We start from the raw sequence: 14,990 nt of genomic DNA, 5'->3' as shown, positions 1-14,990 counted from the left end.
ACTGCATCTGTACTGCATATGTACAGACTTTTTTTGAGACAGGGTCTCTTTCTGCCACCCAGGCTGGAGTGCAGTGGCGCCCTCAGCTCACCGTAACCTCAAACTCCTTGGCTTAAGTGACCCTTCACCTTGGTTCCCCAAGTAGCTGGGACTACAAGTAGGTGCCACCACGCCTGGCTAAATTTTTTTATGTTTTTTTTTTTTTGTAGAGACAGGGTGCCACTATGTTGCCCAGGCTGGTCTCAAACTCCTGGCCTCAAGCAATCCTCCTATTTAAGCCTCCCAAAGTGGTGGGATTACAGGCCTGAGCCACTGTGCCCAGCCTAGACTTTTTCTCTTGTCATTATTCCCTAAACAATACAGTACAACAACTATTTACACAGCATTTACATTGTATTAAGTATTATAAGTAATCTAGAGATAATTTAAAGTATATGGGAGTATGTACATAAGCTATATGCAAATACTACACATCATTTTATATCAGGGCTTGAGCATCTGAGAATTTTGTTTTGTTTGTTTTGAGACAGAGTCTTGCTCTGTTGCCCAGGCTGGGGTGCAGTGATGAGATCTTGGCCCACTGCAGCCTCTGCCTCCCGGGTTCAAGGGATTCTCCTGCCTCAGTCTCCCAAGTAGCTGAGATCACAGGTGCGCACCACCACACCCAGCTAATTTTTGTATTTTTAGTAGAGATGGGGTTTTGCCATGTTGGCCAACTGGTTTCAAACTCTTGACCTCAGGTGATCCGCCTGCCTCAGCCTCCCAAAGTGCTGGGATTACAGACATAAGCCACTGTACCCGGCCACATATGAGAATTTTGATATCCTGGGAAGGTCTTAGAACCAATTCCCCATGGATATCAGGGAATGACTATATAGACACAGAAAAAAATTATAAAGAAATCTATCAAAATCCTAACCATGGTTTATCTGAGAGGTAGGATAGTGGGTAATTTTATTTTCTTTTTGCTTTTCATAATAAATAAATTTCCTTCCAAAATATGTGTTACTTTATAAAATTACATTAAAATCATTTAAACACTTATGAAGCTGATATATTAATGTTCCTTATTCCTATGGTCACTGCCTTACCTGTGGTTTAATCAGTCTATCAGGCCTACAGGCCTGACTCAAAGTTGCAATCTTCTCTTTCACCCCTTTTCTGAAATCTTGAAGTCTGGCAAATATGTATCAAGAACCTGGAAGAAGCAGAAAAGTGATGAAACAGGTTCCAAGTTCTCTGTAGTAAAAAAGGGTTAACAGGCCAGGAGCAGTAGCCCACGTCTATAATCCCAGCACTTTGGGAGGCCAAGGCAGGTGGATCACTTGAGGTCAGGAGTTCAAGACCAGCCTGGCCAACATGGTGAAACCCCATATCTACTAAAAATACAAAAATTAGCCAGGCATGGTGGTGCACGCCTGCAATCCCAGCTACTCGGGACACTGAGGCAGGAGAATCGCCTGAACCTGGGAAGCGGAAGCTTCAGTGAGGCGAGATCGTGCCAGCCAGTGCACTCCAGCCTGAGCAACAGAGTGAGACTCTGTCTCAAAAAAAAAAAAAAAAAAAAGAGCAAACTTTTACTACTTTGTTTTACTAAGCACAAATAACATTATTTTTTAATTTCCAAAGTAACCTCTAGATACAATTTTATACTTTTCTCACTGTTCTTTATTCTCCTTTTACCAAGTTTCCCTACACAAACAAAAACGGAAGCCCTCTGCAGTTATCTATCCTTTTTTCACAGAATACCTTGGGCTGCTGATCTCTACATCTCTGTCTCAAATACAGATCTATTCACAGAATCGCTTGGGTTATGAAATCTCTCTAAGGCCAGGCAATCCCAGCACTTTGGGAGGCCGAGGCAGGTGGATCGCCTGAGATAAGGAGTTCGAGACTAGCCTGGCCAACGTGGTGAAACCCTGTATCTACTAAAAATACAAAAATTAGGCCAGGCGCAGTGGCTCACACCTGTAATCCCAGCACTTTGGGAGGCCAAGGCAGGCAGATTACGAGGTCAGGAGATCGAGACCGTCCTGGCTAACACGGTGAAACCCCATCTCTACTAAAAATACAAAAAAATTAGCCGGGTGTGGTGGCATGCGCCTGTAGTCCCAGCTACTTGGGAGGCTGAGGCAGGAGAATTGCTTGAACCCGGGAGGCGGAGGTTGCAGTGAGCCGAGAGCGCACCATTGCACTCCAGCCTAGGCAACAGAGCGAGACACTATCTCAAAAAAAAAAATACAAAAATCAGCCGAGTGTGGTGACAGATCCCTATAATCCCAGCTACTCAAGAGGCTGAGGTAGGAGAATTGCTCGAACAGGGGAGGCAGAAGTTGCAGTGAGCTGAAATCCCGCCACTGCACTCCAGCCTGGGAGACAGAGTGAGACTCCGTCTCAAAAAAAAAAAAAAAACTCTACAGTCAATTTTGCTTCCTAACTTTACCCATAGCAAAGAAAATTAAGTATGTCAAAGGGCATTTAAATCTCCCTCCTCTTTCTCCCAGGAACTCAAAGAGAATTAGGGAAGAGACCCAGAAAAAACTGAAGGAAAATTAACCAGATATAGAAGAGCCCTGAACATCTCCTGGTAACTAAAGAAATGAAGGACTCTCTCACATAATCCTGGACAAACTTAATTGCAATAAATTAATTTTATCAAGGTTGGAATACACAGATTTAAGCATAAGGTTGGCCAAATAAACCCTATTCAGATAATTTGAAAGTCTAAACAAATTTACCAACCTAGTTGAATACAATCCAGTTTTTCATACCCACAATTTTGTAGTCAATTAGATAGTGCCTTCCTGCCTACTCAATTCAACAGGTATTTAGTGGGTGATTCCTATGCACCAGGATTGTTTCAGTCCCTGTCTAACCAAACTCTGCTTATCAAGAATTAGACAAAGGTGGCTTTGTGAAGCACAGAAACACAAACTGGCTCTTGATCTCCCTCACCTCTAAATTGTCCGGACACTTAGAATACAAAACAGTAGAGCCTCCAGATGGTGTCCTGTCTTGTTCTGATTCTCACCTGCCAATTTCAAACCATGTTTTTGTCCCCAAACATACCAAAAAACGTTTGAGTACATCACATATCTGTATACCCATAATATCTCATGCCAATCTGAGCACAGTACCCTCAAAGGTCAACTAAATGGCTGAGTTAGCTGAGAGCCACATAATTTTGATCCAAGAATGCCAGCTTAATACTGAACTGACTCACCCAAACCAACCAGGGGGACTCAAGTCTGACGTGGGGGTGGTGTAATACACTAAGGCCACAATACAAGAATATCCTTACTACAGCAGCAAATAGTCCTATTTTTGACAACATTTGATGAGTGAGAGAAATTCAAAGAGAGGCCACAGGATGTCAAGAAAAGGTAAGGGTGAAGCAGGAAGTAAACCCAGAGCTGGTCTTAAAGCAAAATCCAGGAGTCAAAATCCTCTTCTATCCTAAGTAGGACTGACTTGGGGGGAGTCCATGTTACTGAACTACTAGAAAATTATATGTGGAAAACCAGACGTTATATGTCAAGAAAATAGGGGGTAAACCAATTCTACATTATAACCTGGTTTGGTTTCCTTACCCCGCTCCAATCTATAAATGTTGAGAAAGGAAATGAGAAAGGGAATAATATCTGGTGATTCCATACAAAAAGAGAGCTGGACAAATATGGCTAACATATAATGAATTTTAAATCCCAAATAGAAGACAACTCCAAGTGGACTTAAACTCTCCCTCAATTACGTTCTCACACCATCTAATTACCTTCCTGTTTTCGACAACAGTTTTGAAATGTACTTATTTGTGACTACCTCTGTTTTCCTCCATCAAACGCCACACTTTCTGAGGGCATGGCTACTGTATCACCCATTTCTCGAAATGTATCTAGATTCTGGGCCTCAGTTTCCTCCTCCTTCCTCCTTCCTCAGTTTCTGTCAAGAGGGACCAAGAACAGCACCAACTACATTGGCTTGGCGAGGAAATTAAATGAGAACGGGCATGCAGGGTGCTTTATTCAGTCAATGTTTATAACCTGTTAGCATGGTAATAACAATAATTATCGTTACCGTTATTAGCCGACAGCCTCCTGCAACTCCTTTTCCCCCCGTTTCCCGGACGGACTTCACAGCAAAATCCTGTCGCCAAGAGAAGCGTGGCCCGAAGCCCCTGCTCGCACCCTGCCCCGCCCAGGCGGCGACCGAGCACCGCAACTGCCTCAGAAGCCAGGCCTAGCGGCGCGAACGGCGCTAGGAGCTGGAAGGTGAACTTCAGCCGTTCCAAACTCCGGGAGGAGGGAGACCCGCGCCCTAGCTGCTCCCTCTTTTCGTCCCACTGCTCACCTAGCCTCGCCTCAGATCTGACAACGAAGCGCAAGCCAACCCGCGGCGGGACTCATTCAGTATCGTTGAAATTTTGAACCCAGGCAGCCTAGTCGAATGCACCAGTCAGAGCGCCGGGAAAGCAATTCCAGGCTCCCGATTGGCCCTACAGACCGCAGCAATACCGGAAGTCAGAAGGAGGTACCAGCGAACAACGCGGCCCGGAGTTCCTGGGAAGTGTAGTCTCCTGCGCCTGCGTGAGTCCACTGGAACAGCCCTTAGGAGTACATTATTACAAAGGCCGGAGTGCTCTGCTCCAAACTATTTGGGAAAGGTGGTACCAACTGAAGAGGTGGAGAGTCAACCTAGATCACAGAATGGCGCGCATCCTGGACCTCCCCAAGTTTTCAGGGAAGAAAACTCTGTTTTTAAAAATTATTCTCGTTATGGTTGTGCATTATCCCTTGAAGGTTCAGGGAGTTCACTTCGTCTTAACATGGAGTCGCCTGCATGCAAGCAACATAAACTCGCCCGTATCGTCCTTCCCAATAGTGCAGGAGTCTTTGAAACCCTTTACTCAGTCCCTCCCCTCATCTTATGAAACCCGCGGTTCGTTGGGAGGTTTATCCGGTTTTATTCCCAACTGCATCCCGGCTTTATTCCCAACTGCATCCCGGCTTATGATCCCCATGTCGTAAAAAGAAAACAAAGGCTCGGAGAAGTTGAACAAACATATCAAAAATCACATAATAAATGGAGAAGATGGGATTCGAATGAAGAAGGTCTGTTCTTTTTATACACCACCGATAATTAATTAGAGGCCGGGCTTCGTGGCGCTCACCTATAATCCCAGCTACTCAGGAGGCTAAAGCAGAAGGATCCCTTGAGACCAAGAGTTCCAGAACAGCGTAGACATCATAACGATACCACCCCCACCACCTTAATTTTGTTTAATCATTTAGAAAATAGCAGCAACAAGAACAACAAAACAACCCCCTTCATAATACCAGCAAAAGCTAAAGATTCAAAAATTAAGCCTAGGCTGGGTGCGGTAGCTCACGCATGTAATCCCAGCACTTTGGGAGGCCGAGACAGGCAGATCACTTGAGGCGATGAGTTCGAGACCAGCCTGGCCAAAATGTTGAAACCCCCCCCCCCATCTCTACTAAAAATACAGAAATTAGCCAGGCGTGCTGGCGCGTGGCTGTAATCACAGCTACTTGGGAGGCTGAGGCAGGAGAATGACTTGAACCCAGGAGGCAGAGGTCGCAGTGAGCCAAGATTGCACCACTGCACTCCAGCCTGGGCGACAGAGCGAGTCTCTGTCTCAAAACAAAAAAAAAGGTCAAGGTAATTCCAATGAAAGTCCCAGTGGGTTCTGTTCTGGAATTTGCCAAGTTAATTCTAAAGTTCCTATGGAAGAGCAAAAGCACAAGTATTGGCATCTTGAATTTTGAAAAAGATTGGGGGAGTTGACATACCAGATTTTGTACATATTAACATGAAATTATAGTAATTTTTAAAGTATGGTTCAGTTAATTCACACCGATGGGGGTGCAATCAGCAAAATCCAGACAGGAAAACCACAGGACAATTTAGTTTCTTCAAAACATAAACTGCCAGAGTTTGGTTTTGTTTTCTTTTTGTTGTTGTTGTTTTGTTTTGTTTTGTTTTTTGAGACGGAGTTTCGTTCTTGTAGCCCAGGCTGGAGTGCAATGGTGTGATCTCAGCTCACTGCAACCTCCGCCTCCCGGTTTCTCCTGCCTCAGCCTCCCAAGTAGCTGGGATTAAAAATGCGCCACCACATCCATCTAATTTTTATATTTTTTGATAGAGACGGGGTTTCTCCATGTTGGCCAGGCTAGTCTCGAACTCCTGACCTCGGGTGATCCCCCCGCCTCACCCTCCCAAGTGCTGGGACTACAGGCGTGAGCCACCACACCTTTTGTTTTATTTTTTAAGAGTCCTTGTGTTGTAGAGATAAATATAGATATGGTAGGGATGAAATTACTCTGGTACCTGCTTCCAAATAATTGGGAGTAGGCAGTGAAGATAAGTAGGTGGGGATTTAGATGAAACAAGATTAGCTACAAATTGATAATTGTTGAACCTGGTGATGGGTTCATGATACATAAATACATACATATACTCTTGTATGAGTTTGAAATTTTCCACAGTTAAAATGGGGTGGTTGCCTGGTGCTACTTGGAAGGCTGAGGCAGGAGCATCACTTAAACCCAGGAGGCGGAGGTTGCAGTGAGCCGAGATCGCGCCATTGCGCTCCAGCCTGGGCAACAGAGCAAGACTATCTCAAAAAAAAAGGGATGGGGGAGTGGTGGTTGTTGTGGTGGTTGTTTTGTTGTTTTGAGATAGGGTCTTGCTGTCACCCAGGCTGGAGTGCAGTAGCAGGATCACGGCTCACTCCAACCCCAACCTCCCAGACTCAAGTGATCTTCCCACCTCAGCTTCCCACAGTGCTGGGATTACAGGCATGAGCCATGGCACCTTGTCTAAAAAGAGGTATTTTTGGCCTGGCGCGGTGGCTCACGCCTGTAATCCCAGCACTTTGGGAGGCTGAGGCAGGTGGATCATGAGGTCAGGAGATTGAGACCATCCTGGCTAACACGGTGAAACCCTGTCTCTACTAAAAATACAAAAAAAATTAGCTGGGCATGGTGGCGGGTGCCTGTAGTCCCAGCTACTTGGGAGGCTGAGGCAGGAGAATGGCATGAACCCGGGAGGCAGAGCTTGCAGTGAGCCAAGATCGCGCCACTGCACTCCAGCCTGGGAGACTGAGCAAGACTCTGTCTCAAAAAAAAAAAAAAAAAAAAGTATTTTTGCTGGGCGCAGTGACTCACACCTGTAATCCGAGCACTTTGGGAGGCCAAGGCGGCCAGATCACCTGAGGTCGGGAGTTCCAGACCAGCCTGACCAACATGGAGAAACCCCGTCTCTAGTAAAAATAGAAAATTAACCGGGCATGGTGGCAGGCGCCTGTAATCCCAGCTACTCAGGAGTCTGAGGCAGGAGAATCGCTTTAACCCGGGAGGTGGAGGTTGTGGTGAGCCAGGATCGCGCCATTGCACTGCAGCCTGGGCAACAAGAGTGAAACTCCATCTCAAAAATAAATAAATAAATAAATAAATAAATAAATAAATAAATAAATAGAGGTATTTTTAAGTATGGTATTGTCGTAGAAGTTAAAAGTGGGGGAAATCAGTGGAAGAGTTTAAGAGTCCAGAAACACACTCAGCCAGTTATGGTGGCTCATGCCTGTAATCTTAGCACTTTGGAAAGCAGAGGTGGGAAGATTGCTTGAGGCAGGAGTTTGAAATCAGCCCGGACAACATGGCAAGATACAAAAAACTTTTAAAATTAGCCAGGTGAGATGGTGCGTACCTGTAGTCCCAGCTACTCAAGAAGCTGAGGTATGAGGATCACTTGAGCTTGGGAGGTCAAGGCTCCAGCGAGCCATGATTCTCCAGCCTAGACGACAGAGCTGGATCCTGTCTCTAAAAACAAAAACAAAATCCAGAACTCATGTATATCAGAATTTAGTAGGCCAGGCGCAGTGGCTCACGCCTGTAATCCCAGCACTTCAGGAGGCCGGGGGTGGGGGGCGGGGGCAGATCACTTGAGGTCAGGAGTTCCAGACAAGCCTGGGCAACATGGCAAAACCCCTTCTCTACAAAAAATACAAAACTTAATAGGCCTGGCACGGTGGCTCACGCCTGTAATCCCAGCACTTTGGGAGGCTGAGGTGGGCAGATCACGAGGTCAGGAGTTCGAGACCAGCCTGGCCAACATAATGAAACCCCGTCTCTACAAAAAATACAAAAATTAGCCAGGTATGGTGGCATGCATGTGTAGTCCCAGCTACTCGGGAGGCTGAGGCAGGAGAATCGCTTGAACCCGGGAGGCAGAGATTGCAATGAGCCGAGACCATGCCATTGCACTCCAGCCTGGGTGACAGAGTGAGACTCTGTCTCAAAAAAAACAAACAAACAAAAACAAAAATTAGCTGGGCATGGTGGTACTCACCTGTAGTCCCAGCTACTCCAGAGGCTGAGATGGGAAGATCATCTGAACCTGGAAGGCGGAGGTTGCAGTGAGCTGAAATCAGGCCACTACACTCCAGCCTGGGAGACAGAACAAGATCGTGTCCCCCAATCCCCCACTAAAAAGAAGAAGAAACAAAACTGGCCATCAAACACATGAAGGTGCTCAGCCTCACTATAATAAGGGAAATTTAAACAAGAAAGTTCCATTTTTCACCCATCAGATTAACCAAAATTAAAAGTGTGATAGTATCAGAAATTTGTAAGGTAACTCAGCAGGTAGGAGTATAGATGGGTGTGGACAACTATTGCCACTTTTTTTTTTTTTTTGAGACAGAGTCTCACTCTGTCGCTCAGGCTGGAGTGTAGTGGCACAATCTCAGCTCTGCAACTTCTGCCTCCCGGGTTCAAACAGTTCTTGTGCCTCAGCCTCCCTGAGTAGCTGGGATTACAAGCACCTCACACCATGCCTGGCTAATTTTTTAATTTAATTTTATTTTTTTTGAGACAAAATTTCGCTCTTTCACCCAGGCTGGAGTGCGATGGCGTGATCTCGACTCACTGAACCTCCCCCTTCCAGGAGGTGATTCTCCCGCGTCAGCCTCCTGAGTAGCTGGGATTACAGGCACCCACTATGACGCCTAGCTAATTTTTTAGTTTTTAGTAGAGATGGGGTTTCACCATGTTGGCCAGGCTGGTTTGGAACTCCTAACCACAGGTGATCTGCCCGCCTCAGCCTCCCAAAATACAGAGATTACAGGTGTGAGCCACTGCACTCGGCCTATTGACAGCTATTAAAATGTCAAACAAGTACGCCCTGTGATGTAGGACTTCCATTTCTAGGTTTCATTCCAAGAGATAACACTCATCCAGTCACACAAAGGCCCAGTTGCTGCAGCATTTATTGAGCACCTGCTATGTGCAAAGTCACCATACTAAGTGTGCGGATACCGCAGTAAAAAGACAGACAAAATTCCTGTCCTCGTGGAACTGTTATTCTAGGGGAGAAGACAGATGCCGGATGAGATAAATAAGTAAATGATCCAGTGTATTAGCAGGTGATAAATGCAAAACCGTTTGCTCACGAGGCCCTGAAGTATGGATGGCAATACAAGGAGAAAGGCAGGAGCTGGATAGACGGGGTGGGGCAAAGGGAGGGCAGGGGTCTGCCTGGGCTGTGACTGTCCCACTTTCAGCACCCACATCACCCAACAACCAGGCATGTGCCTGCCAACAATGGAGTAGACAGGCTCGGGTCAAGGTGGGGGTAAAGGTAGTTTGCCTTATATTAGGAAGGAAGAGGCATCAGAACTGTCGTTGTTTGGGGACTACTAGGCAGAAGGTAACTGACTGAATGAGTAAATGAATGAATGAGGCAATGCCAGGAGGCCAGGATGTATGCAAGAGCTTCCCAATTCCTTCCAAATGAACAGGAGGTAAGCCTGGTCCAAGAGTTTCCTCTCCTGTCATTTTATCTGCTCATGTTAGGCTGAGCTTCAAGTTCTCATTCTCTGTGAATGGGAGACTATGTGGTCTGAATCACTGAAGCAGAATTTCAGGGCTGGAAGGACAGACACATCTGGTCCACTCTGTTCACAATTTCAGTTATCACCGAGGGAAGGGGACAAGAGTGGAAATAGGGAAATCAATTAGTAGTTCATTGCAATGTAGTTGTGAGAAATTGGAAACCACCTAAATTTTCACAAATCGGGGAATATTTCAATCAACTGCCTACAGAATGGATCACTAAGCAGCAGTTTAAAAAAGTTCCATGGATCTGGACTGACAGGAGAGGATCTTTGAGATACATTTTTGAGTTAAAAAAAATGAATTGCATGGCTGGGTGCGGTGGCTCATGCATGTAATCCCAGCACTTTGGGAGGCCGAGGCAGGTGGATCACCTGAGGTCAAGAGTTTGGGACCAACCTGGCCAACATGGTGAAACCCCGTCCCTACTAAAAATACAAAATTAGCCAGGCGTGGTGGTGGGCGCCTGTAATCCCACCACTCAAGAGGCTGAGGCAGGAGAATCACTTCAACCCGAGAGGCGGAGGTTGCAGTGAGCTGAGATTGCGCCACTGCACTCCAGCCTGGGCAACGAGAGTGAAACTCCGTCTCAAAAAAATGAATTGCTGATTGACATAAATTCATTATGACATCACTATGTTTTTAAAATACTCAAAGTAATGTTCCACTTTTCCCATGGGTGTGTATAAGTAACCATTAGTACTTACCACATGCTAACCACTATTAGAAGTATTTTACACATATTAACTCATATATACTAACAATAACCCTATGAGATAGTTAATGTTACCACACCCATTTTATAGGTTGTAGAAATTGAGGCTTAGAAAGATTAGACAATTTCTCTGAGATCATACAGCTTTTGTGTGACAAAATCAGGATTTGAGCCCAGGAAGGCCTACTCCAGAGACCAATCCCCTAACCATTGCCCTGGACTGCCTCTCCTACGTGGATGTATATATAGAGAGAAAGTTATGGAAAAATTCATAACAAACTAACAAGAATGGGAAATTCAGAGGGGAGAAGTTCAACTGGATTTATACAGAGAAAGGATAGATAATTTGAGTCTTTAATTTAAAAAAAAAAAAAAGAATGTTAGCTGGGCCCAGTGGCTCACGCTTGTAATCCCAGCACTTTAGGAGGCTGAGGTGGGTGGATCACCTGAGGTCAGGAGTTCGAGACCAGCCTGGCCAACATGACGAAACCCCGTCTCTACTAAAAATAAAAAAATTAGCCGGGTAGAGGCGGGAGCCTGTAATTCCAGCTACTCGGGAGGCTGAGGCAGGAGAATTGCTTGAATCCGGGAGGCAGAGGTTGCGGTGAGCTGAGATTGCGCCATTGCACTACAGCCTGGGCAACAAGAGTGAAACTCCATCTCAAAAAATAATAATAAAAATAAATAAATTCAAATCACCCAAATAATACACAGCAACACTCTTTTTTATTTATTTAATTATTTTATTTTATTTATTTTTGAGACGGAGTCTGGCTCTGTTGCCCAGGCTGGTGTGCAGTGGTGCCATCTCGGCTCACTGCAACCTCCGCCTCCCGGGTTCAAGCGATTCTCCTGCCTCAGCCTCCCGAGTAGCTGGGATTACAGGCATGTGCCACCACGCCCGGCTAATTTTCTATTTTTAGTAGAGACGGGGTTTCTCCATGTTGGTCAGGCTGGTCTCAAACTCCCAACCTCAGGTGATCCGCCTGCCTCGGCCTCCCAAAATGCTGGGATTACAGGGGTCAGCCACCGCACCCAGACTTTTTTTTTTTTTTTTTTTTTTGTAATAGTAAAACTGCAAAGGAGAGAGAAGGAGGAGCCAGTGAGGTAGAAAGTTATTTAAGCTCTCAAACTCTGTTTTGAAAAAGTGAGAGATTAACTGGGTGTGGTGGCACATGCCTATAGTCCTACCTACTCTGGATGCTGAGACGAGAGGGTTGCTTGAGCCCAGGAGGTTGAAGCTGCAGTGTGCTGTGATGATGCCACCTCACTCCAGCGTGGGTGAGAGAATGAGACCCTGTCTTGAAAAATAATAATGAGCGAGAAAGAAAGAACCAGCCTCTACTGCTGCCCCTAACAAATCTGATCCTCTACTCTGTGTCTCTTAGTCCCTCCACCATCTAACTAGTGGTCACTAGGCCAGAAATCTGGACTTGCCTTCCAGCTTCATGGAGACTTCCTACTTCATTGGCTCCGGGTGATGACTTAACTTCCAAACACCTCCAAACGAGGTGACTTCGATCACCCAAAGACACTCCTCTGGAGAAGGTTGCAGGTATAAATCATTGATGACAGCTGTCAAAAGGATCCCCAGGATCACTTGGACCTGGGAGGTCAAGGCTGCAGTGAGCTATGATTACACTGCTGCACTCTAGCCTGGGCAACAGAGTCATACCCTGTCTCAGAAAACAAACAAACAAAAAGGTTCCCCAGAAAAGTCAGCACTGTGGCACTGTTTTTTTTTTTTTTTCTTCTTCCAGTCTTCCACCCAACCAAGTGTTGGGGCTCAGAAAATGATGCTCCAAAATATCGTGCTTTGGCATGCTGGGTGCTTTGAACAAAGGAGATTGAAAGGCCTCAGAAATAAGCCTCAGAAACAAGGTCTCCCTCTGACCTTCTGCTCCCTGTCCCCATCATTCCCTTCCAAAGAGCAGGAGGGAGCAGTTGCTGAAGTTCTTTCCCTTATATGACTGAGGGAAGTTCTTCCAATTGTATTAAATGCAATTGTCTTAAACTCTCTTCCTAGGAATCTCATCAAACAACCAGGGAAGATTAGTCACCAGAGAGGAGATTTTAATCTGGATGTGGAGTAACCACCACATCCAGACAGGCTATTGCCTATTCTTCCAGAGACTGTTCCAAAACAACTTTTTTTTTTTTTTTTTTGAGATGGAGTCTTGCTCTGTCGCCCAGGCTGGAGTGCAGGGGCGCAATCTCGGCTCACTGCAAGCTCCGCCTCCCGGGTTCATGCCATTCTCCTGCCTCAGCCTCCTGAGTAGCTGGGACTACAGTCACCCGCCACCATGCCTAGCTAATTTTTTGTATTTTTAGTAGGGACGGGGTTTCACTGTGTTAGCCAGGATGGTCTCGATCTCCTGACCTCGTGATCCACCTGCCTCAGCCTCTCAAAGTGCTGAGATTACAGGCATGAGCCACCGCGCCCGGCCTTTTTTTTTTCTTAAAGGCAGAGTCTCGCTCTGTCCACTAAGCTGGAGTACAGTGGCGCAATCTTGGCTCACTGCAACCTCCGCCTCCTGGGTTCAAGCGATTCTCCTGCCTCAGCCTCCTGAGTAGCTGGGACTACAAGCATGCACCACCACACTGGCTAATTTTTGTATTTTTAGTAGAGACAGGGTTTCACCATGTTGGCCAGGCTGGTCTTGAACTCCTGACCTCAGGTGATCTGCCCGCCTAGGCCTCCCAAAGTGCTGGGATTACAGGCATGAGCCACCATGCCCGGGCTAAACTTGTTTTTTTTCAACCTGGGAGACTTTATCTGCATAATAAGACAACCTTCGTTTGCAGTGCAGTTCTGCCCCTCACTTTCCCGTAACTTGTTGCCACCTGCCCAGAGCCCAGAGGAACTTTTTCCCAGGCTATTGTCTGTTCTTCAGGCTTATTAATTACCACCAAATATAATTTACTCTTCCTCTAAAATTGCCTACACCCCCACTTCCCTCTCTGCTATGAAGAGGGTATTTAAACTTAAACCATCCGGCCCTTGAGTCTCATAGTTTGTGTGGCTCTCCCGCACATGTTCACATTAACAAATTAGTATGCCTTTTCTATTAATCTGTCTATTACCAGTTCATTGCAACAGACTCTTCATATCAAACCCCCAGAGGAGAAGTCTAAACTTCCTTTCATAAGTAAAGGGAGTTCTGAGTGTTTCTTGGTCTCTTCCTTCATGGCTGATGTGGGATTCATGTTAGGGAAAGGATTACAAAGACCTTAGCACACTGATTAAAAACAATAGATTATATAAGGCAAGACGCAGTGGCTCACGCCTGTAATATCAGCATTTTGGGAGGCCAAAGCAGGCAGATCACCTGAGGTCAGGAGTTTGAGACCAGCCTGACCACGTGGAGAAACTCTGTCTCTACTAAAAATAGAAAATTAGACGGGCATGGTGGTGCATGCCTATAATCCCAGCTACTCAGCAGGCTGAGGCAGGAGAATTGCTTGAACCCGGGAGGTGGAGGTTGTGGTGAACCGAAATTATGCCATTGCACTCCAGCCTGGGCAACAAGAGCGAAACTCCATCTCAAAAAAAAAAAAAAGACTATAAGAAACAACCCAAATTTTCACCAACTGATGAATGTATAAATAAAATATGGTATATTCATACAGTGAAGGAGTATTCTTTAATAGAAGGAATGAAGTACTGTTACATGCTACAACATAGATGAATCTGAAACATTACGTTAAAGAAGCCAGAGTAAAAAGGAATAACATATTTTTAATTCACATGAAATTTCTGAATAGGTAAATGTGTGGAAATAGAAAGTAGACTAGTGGTTGCCAGGGGCTGGGCAGTAGGGGTGAGGCAGGATGGGAGTGACTGTTAACGCAAGGGATTACATTCTTTATTTTATTTTTTAAAACAGTTTGCTCTTGTCACCCAGGCTGGAGCGCAATGGCACAATCTTGGCTCACTGCAACCTCTGCCTCCCAGGTTCAAGTGATTCTCCTGCCTCAGCCTCCCAAGTAGCTGGGATTACAGGCACAGGCCACTAGGCCCGGCTAATTTTTTTTTTTTTTTTTTTTTTGGTATTTTTAGTGGAGACGGGGTTTCACCATGTTGGCCAGGCTGGTCTTGAACTCCTGACCTCAAGTGATCCACCTGCCTCAGCCTCCCAAAGTGCTGAGATTACAGGCGTGAGCCACCGTGCCCGGCCGCAGGGGGTTATTTTCAGTAAGCACACGTAAGATTGGTGGTAACAGTTTGAGACCAGCCTACGCAACCTAGTGAGGCCCCGTCTCTATAAAAATTTAAAAAAAAAAAATAGCTGGGTGTGGTGGTGCACACCTGCAGTCCCAGCAACTCAGGAGGCTGAAGTGGGAGGATCGTTTGAGCCTGGGAG

The 14,990-nt window shown here is 45.8% G+C and overlaps 1 protein-coding gene across 11 annotated transcripts in view; it reads right to left on the bottom strand.

Moving 5' to 3' along the window:
- TPX2 (TPX2 microtubule nucleation factor) overlaps nucleotides 1-5,087 on the bottom strand; it is a 63,099-nt gene extending 58,012 nt beyond the window's left edge. For 2 of the 11 annotated variants that reach the window (XM_063720425.1, XM_024238512.3), the window contains exons 1-2: nucleotides 4,348-4,455; nucleotides 1,092-1,198 (exon numbers count right to left, since the gene is read on the bottom strand). The gene's annotated coding sequence lies outside the window, so the exon portion shown is untranslated. 11 annotated transcript variants of the gene reach the window in all.
- Nucleotides 5,088-14,990: the final 9,903 nt, after the last annotated feature.

Source organism: Pongo abelii, chromosome 21, assembly GCF_028885655.2.
Source record: "Pongo abelii isolate AG06213 chromosome 21, NHGRI_mPonAbe1-v2.0_pri, whole genome shotgun sequence".
NCBI lineage: Eukaryota > Metazoa > Chordata > Mammalia > Primates > Hominidae > Pongo > Pongo abelii.
The sequence above is the reverse complement of the archived record's forward strand: the minus strand, read 5'-3'. Positions and strand labels throughout refer to the sequence as shown.